The sequence below is a fragment of the Triticum dicoccoides genome, chromosome 7A (genome assembly GCF_002162155.2).
Source record: "Triticum dicoccoides isolate Atlit2015 ecotype Zavitan chromosome 7A, WEW_v2.0, whole genome shotgun sequence".
NCBI classification, from domain to species: domain Eukaryota; kingdom Viridiplantae; phylum Streptophyta; class Magnoliopsida; order Poales; family Poaceae; genus Triticum; species Triticum dicoccoides.
The window spans coordinates 275529981-275537853 of NC_041392.1; positions in this window are offsets into that span (position 1 = coordinate 275529981).

Here is a 7873-nt window from a genome sequence, read left to right on the forward strand (position 1 = left end):
CAGGTCATACGCCAGATATAGTATATAGCATCGTATTTGCACCACACAACAAATTAGATTACCACAAATCCGTATTTTTAAAGTTTTAGCATCAAACTGAACATTCAGCGCAAGTTCTACGAATGCCAATGATATTACCTCTAAAATATATGAAGGATTAACCATTCCTCCATTCCATGGTTAGGATAGTTCCTTATGGCTTATTTCATTCTATCCCACGTAAGCGCTAGTGGCTCACGTTCTTCCTGCTTAAAACCTGTAATCAGAGAACGTAGTTGCATAATTTTTGCAGGTAGACAAAATTTAGATAAAAATTTGCTGCAAAAATCAACCCAAGAAGTTATATTGCTTATAGGTAAAGCTAGAAGCCATTCTTTTGCTTTTCCTCACAAAGAGAGAGGAAATAGATGCAACTTCAAAGTACGTCCCCGTGAAGCGGTAGGCAACCATCCAACGCTAGTCGTATACAGTTTCGCAACAACTCAAACCAACCAGACGAAATTCATGCAAACATAGTGTATTTTTCTATAAACATGGTGGATTTCTTTGAGAGTAGGATAATTTGTACATAAAACCGGACGATATTTCGTCCGGTGAACTAAAAACCTAAAACTTGTTGGGGAACGTAGCAGAATTTTAAAATTTTCTACGCATCGCGAAGATCAATCTATGGAGTCATCTAGCAACGAGAGAGAGAGGAGTGCATCTACATACCCTTGTAGATCGCGAGCGGAAGCGTTCAAGAGAACAGGGTTGATGGAGTCGTACTCGTCGTGATCCAAATCACCGATGACCGAGCGCTGAACGGACGACACCTCCGCGTTCAACACACGTACGGTTGGGGAAGACGTCTCCTCCTTCTTGATCCAGCAAGGGGGAAGGAGAGGTTGATGGATATCCAGCGGCATGACGGCGTGGTGGTGGAAGCAGCGGGGATCTCGGCAGGGCTTCGCCAAGCTCAGCGAGAGGGAGAGGTGTTACGAGGGGAGATGGAGGCGCCAGGGGCTAGGGTGCGGCTCCCATGCGCCTCACCACTATATATAGGGGTGGAGGGGGCTGGTTTCTTGCCCTCCAAGTCCATTGGGGCGTTGGCAAAGGTGGGGAAAGAAATCCCATCATTTCCCTTCCCCACCGATTGTTATCCCCCCTTTTTACGGATCTTGATCTTATCCCTCCGGGATATGATCTTATTCCTTCTAAGGGGGGATCTTGGTGTGCCTTTACCAGGGGTGTGGGGCCTTGCCCCCACTACCCACGTTCATGTGGGTCCCCCCATGCAGGTGGGCCCCACTCCGGAACCTTCTAGAACCTTCCCGGTACAATACCAAAAAATCCCGAACATTTTCCGGTGGCCAAAATAGGACTTCCCATATATAAATCTTTACCTACGGACCATTCCGGAACTCCTCGTGACATCCGGGATCTCATCCGGGACTCCGAACAACTTTCGGGTTACCGCATACTAATATCTCTACAACCCTAGCGTCACTGAACCTTAAGTGTGTAGACCCTACGGGTTTGGGAGACATGCAGACATGACCGAGACGACTCTCCGGTCAATAACCAACAGCGGGATCTAGATACCCATGTTGGCTCCCACATGTTCCACGATGATCTCATCGGATGAACCATGACTTCGAGGATTCAATCAATCCCGTATTCAATTCCCTTTGTCCAGCGGTATTGTACTTGCCCGAGATTCGATCGTCGGTATCCGATACCTTGTTCAATATCGTTACCGGCAAGTCTCTTTACTCGTTTCGTAACACATCATCCCGTGATCAACTCCTTGGTCACATTGTGCACATTGTGCACATTATGATGATGTCCTACCGAGTGGGCCCAGAGATACCTCTCCGTCACACGGAGTGACAAATCCCAGTCTCGATTCGTGCCAACCCAACACACACTTTCAGAGATACCCGTAGTGCACCTTTATAGCCACCCAGTTACGTTGTGACGTTTGGCACACCCAAAGCATTCCTACGGTATCCGGGAGTTGCACAATCTCATGGTCTAAGGAAATGATACTTGACATTTAGAAAAGCTTTAGCATACGAACTACAGGATCTTTGTGCTAGGCTTAGGATTGGGTCTTGTCCATCACATCATTCTCCTAATGATGTGATCCCGTTATCAACGACATCCAATGTCCATGGTCAAGAAACCGTAACCATCTATTGATCAACGAGCTAGTTAACTAGAGGCTTACTAGGTACATGGTGTTGTATATGTATCCACACATGTATCTGAGTTTCCTATCAATACAATTCTAGCATGGATAATAAACGATTATCATGAACAAGGAAATATAATAATAACCAATTTATTATTGCCTCTAGGTCATATTTACAACAGTCTCCCACTTGCACTAGAGTCAATAATCTAGTTCACATCGCCATGTGATTAACACTCACAGGTCACATTGCCATGTGACCAACATCCAAAGAGTTTACTAGAGTCAATAATCTAGTTCACATCACTATGTGATTAACACTCAATGAGTTCTGGGTTTGATCATGTTATGCTTGTGAGAGAGGTTTTAGTCAACGGGTCTGCAACATTCAGATCCGTATGTACTTCGCAAATCTCTACGCTATATTTGGAGCCATTTCAAATAACTGTTCTACTTGGAGCTATTCTAAATTGTTGCTCCATTATACGTATCCGGTATCTCTACTCAGAGCTATCCGGATAGGTGTTAAGCTTGCATCGATGTAACTCTTTACGTCGAACTCTTTATCACCTCCATAACCGAGAAACATATCCTTATTCCTCTAAGGGTAATTTTGACCGCTATCTGGTGATCTACTCCTAGATCACCTTTGTACCCTCTTGCCAGACATGTGGCAAGGCACAAATCAGGTGCGGTACTCAGCATGGCATACCGTATAGAGCCTATGGCAAAAGCATAGGGGATGACCTTCATCCTTCCTCTTTCTCCTGTCGTGGTCGAGCTTTAACTTCATAACTTCATACCTTACAACTCAGGCAAGAACTCCTTTGACTGATCCATCTTGAACACCTTCAAGATCATGGCAAGGTATGTGCTCATTTGAAAGTACCATTAAGCGTTTTGATCTATCCTTATAGATCTTGATGCTCAATGTTCAAGTAGCTTAATCCAGGTTTTCCATTGAAAAACACTTTTCAAATAACCCTATATGCTTTCCAGAAACTCTACATCATTTCTGATCAACAATATGTCAACAACATATACTCATCAGAAATTCTATAGTGCTCCCACTCACTTCTTTGGAAATACAAGTTTCTCATAAACTTTGTATAAACCCAAAAGCTTCGATCATCTCATCAAAGCGTACATTCCAACTCCGAGATGCTTACTCTAGTCCTTAGAAGGATTGCTGGAGCTTTGCATACTTGTTAACATTTTTCAGGACTGACAAAACCTTCTGGTTGTATCACATACAACCTTTCCTCGAGAAAATTGTCATGGAAACAATATTTTGACATCGTATCTGCAAGATTTCATAAACAATGCAGTAACTGCTAACATAATTCCAACAGACTCTTAGCATCGCTATGAGTGAGAAAGTCTCATCGTAGTCAACTCCTTGAACTTGTCGGAAAACATCTTAATGACAAGTCGAGCTTTCTTAATGGTGATACTTACCACCATTGTCCGTCTTTCTTTTAAAATCCATATGTACCCAACAGCCTTATGACCATCAAGCAGTTCTTCCAAAGTCTACACTTTGTTTTCATACATGGATCCTCTCTCGGATTTTATGGCCTCGAGCCAATTTTCGGAATCCGGGCCCACCATCGCTTCTCCATAGCTCGTAGGTTCATTGTTGTCTAGCAACATGACTTCCAAGACATGATTACGTACCACTCTGAAGTAGTACACATCCTTGTCGTCCTACGAGGTTTGGTAGTGACTTGATCCGAAGTTTCATGATCACTATCATAAGCTTCCACTTCAATTGGTGTAGGTGCCACAAGAACAACTCCATGTGCCCTACTATACACTGGTTGAAGTGACGGTTCAATAACCTCATCAAGTCTCCACCATCCTCCCACTCAATTCTTTCGAGAGAAACTTTTCCTCGAGAAAGGACCCGATTCTAGAAACAATCCCCATTGCTTTCGGATCTGAGATAGGAGGTATACCCAACTATTTTGGGTACTCTATGAAGATGCATTTATCCGCTTTGGGTTCGAGCTTATCAGCCTGAAACTTTTTCACATAAGTGTTGCAGCCCCAAACTTTTAAGAAATGACAGCTTAGGTTTCTCTAAACCATAGTTCATATGGTGTCATCTCATCGGAATTACGTGGTGCCCTATTTAAAGTGAATGTGGTTGTCTCTAATGCCTAACCCATAAACTATCGTGGTAATTCGATAAGAGACATCATGGTATGCATCATATCCAATAGGGTGCAATTATGATGTTCGGACACACCATCACACAATGGTGTTCCAGGCTGTATTAGTTGTGAAACAATTTCCACAATGTCTTAATTCTGTGCCAAACTCGTAATTCAGATATTCATCTCTATGATCATATCATAGATATTTTATCCTCTTGTCATGACGATCTTCAACTTCACCCTGAAATTACTTGAACCTTTCAATAATTCAGACTCGTGATTCATCAAGTAAATATACTTAGCATCTACTCAAATCATCTGTGAAGTAAGAATATAACGATATCCACTACATGCCTCAGCACTCATTGGACTGCACACATCAAGATGTATTACTTCCAACAAGTTGCTTTCTTGTTCCATCTTACTGAAAACGAGGCCTTTCAGTCATCTTGCTCATGTGGTATGATTTGCATGTCTCAAGTGATTCAAAATCAAGCGAGTCCAAAGATCCATCAACATGGAGCTTCTTCATGCGTTTTATACCATTGTGACTAAAATTGCAGTGCCACAAGTATGTGGTACTATCATTGTGACGCCCCCGATTCAATCGTACACTAATCATGCACGCAAATGTGTACGATCAAGATCAGGGACTCACGGGAAGATATCACAACACAACTCTACAAATAAAATAAGTCATACAAGCATCATAATACAAGCCAGGGGCCTCGAGGGCTCGAATACAAGTGCTCGATCATAGACGAGTCAGCGGAAGCAACAATATCTGAGTACAGACATAAGTTAAACAAGTTTGCCTTAAGAAGGCTAGCACAAACTGGCATACAGATCGAAAGAGGCGCAGGCCTCCTGCCTGGGATCCTCCTAACTACTCCTGGTCGTCGTCAGCGGGCTGCACGTAGTAGGGGCACCTCCGGTGTAGTAGGGGTCGTCGTCGACGGTGGCGTCTGGCTCCTGAACTCCAGCATCTGGTTGCGACAACCAGAAAGAAAGGAAAAGGGGAAAAAGGGGGAGAAAGCAACCGTGAGTACTCATCCAAAGTACTCGCAAGCAAGGAACTACACTACATATGGATGGGTATATGTGTAAGGAGGCCATATCAGTGGACTGAACTGCAGAATGCCAGAATAAGAGGGGGATAGCTAATCCTGTCGAAGACTACGGTTCTGGCAGCCTCCGTCTTGCAGCATGTAGGAGAGAGTAGATTGAAGTCCTCCAAGTAGCATCTTCAAGTAGCATCTCCAAGTAGCATCGCATAGCATAACCCTACCCGGCGATCCTCCTCTCGTCGCCCTGTAGAAAAGCGATCACCGGGTTGTCTGTGGAACTTGGAAGGGTGTGTTTTATTAAGTATCCGGTTCTAGTTGTCATAAGGTCAAGGTACAACTCCAAGTCGTCCTGTTACCGAAGATCACGGCTATTTGAATAGATTAACTTCCCTGCAGGGGTGCACCACATAGCCCAACACGCTCGATCCCATTTGGCCGGACACACTTTCCTGGGTCATGCCCGGCCTCGGAAGATCAACACGTCGCAGCCCCACCTAGGCTCAACAGAGAGGCCACCACGCCGGTCTAAACCTAAGCGCACAGGGGTCTGGGCCCATCGCCCATAGCACACCTGCACGTTGCGTACGCGGCCGAAAGCAGACCTAGCCTAGTGGCGTTCCAGTCCAATTCGGCGCGCGCCGCTCCGTCGCTGACGTCTGAAGTGCTTCGGCTGATACCACGACGTCGGGATACCCATAACTACTCCCACGTAGATGGTTAGTGCGTATAGGCTCGTAGCCAGACTCAGATCAAATACCAAGATCTCGTTAAGCGTGTTAAGTATCCGCGAATGCCGAACAAGGCCAGGCCCACCTGTCTCCTAGGTGGTCTCAACCTGCCCTGTCGCTCCGCCACAAAGTAACAGTCGGGGGCCGTCGGGAACTCAGGCCCACCTCTACCTGGATGGAGCCACCTGCCCCTTCAGCCCCCATCTCCAAACAATATCACCAGTAATGTAACAGTGTAAAGTATATAGTATATGCCCGTGATCACCTCCCGAAGTGATCACAGCCCAGTAGTATAGCATGGCAGACGGACAAGAGTGTAGGGTCACTGATGGAACACTAGCATCCTATACTAAGCATTTAGGATTGCGGGTAAGGTATCAATGACTGTAGCAGCAATGACAGGCTATGCATCAGAATAGGATTAACGGAAAGCAGTAACATGCTACACTACTCTAATGCAAGCAGTATAGAGAAGAGTAGGCGATATCTGGTGATCAAAGGTGGGGCTTGCCTGGTTGCTCTGGCAAGAGAGAGGGGTCGTCAACTCCGTAGTCGAACTGGGCAGCAGCAACATCGGTCTCGTAGTCTACCGGAGATAAGAGGGGGAAGAAACAATGAATACAATGCAAACATAAACACGACGATGCGTGACGCGACAATGAGCGGTGCTAGGTGTGCCCTAACGTGGTATGAGGTGGTACCGGTTAAGGGGGGAAACATCCGGGAAAGTATTCCCCGTGTTTCGCGTTTTTGGGCACAGGAGCCGGAGGGGGAAAGTTGCGGGTTCGATAGGTTAGGGGTGTGTGGCGGACGAACGGACTGCGTATCTGGATTCGTCTTGTCGTTCAGAGCAACTTTCATGTTGAAAATATTTTAATCCGAGTTACGGATTAAAAGGTATGATTTTCTAAAGATTTTATTAATTTCTGAAATTTAATTAATTATTCAATTAATTCGGAAAATGGATTTATGACATCAGCATGATGTCATGCTGACGTCAGCAGTCAGCGTTAACCGTTGACCTGGTCAACCTGACATGTGGGTCCCGTGGGTCCCACCTGTCATACACTGTTAGGTTTATTTAGGGTTTAGATTAATCCTAATTATAGTTTAATTAAAATTAACTAGTTAATTCAATTAATTAAACCGAATTAATTAACTTAATTAATTACTTAATTAATTAATCAATTAATAATTAATTTTATTAAATCATTTTTATCTTTATTAATTATATTTATTTTATTATATTATATATATATATTTTTTATTCCTTTTTTTTCCAAAGAAAAACGTTGTGGGGCGGGGCCCTGTGGTCAGTGGCCCGGGGGGGCTTGCGGGTCGGGCGCGCCCGACTGGGCGTTCGCCCAAATCGGCGGGCGAGGAGGAGAACCGGGGCATGGCCGGGCGGGCGCGTGGGCGCCGGCGACCATCGGAGGGAAGATGCCGAGGGTGGGAAGCAGCAGGGCGCCAGGATCCGGCGAGGTAAGGGAAAAAAAAAGGGCCGACCAGCTCCGGCGAGCGGCGGGAACGGGCAGCACGGGGGCTCGGCGGCAGCGGACGGCGCCGGTGTGGCCAAGCAGGGTGACGGCCAGGGCAGAGGGCGACGCCGTCCTGGGCAAGACGAGGCCGGTGCGGGACGGAGAGAGAGGGAGGGCCGGGGTCGAGGGCGCGGTCGGCGGTGCCGGTGCACGTGGCCGAGGCGACCAGGGGGGAAGGGTGCGGCGGCCGCGGCAGGGGAGCCGC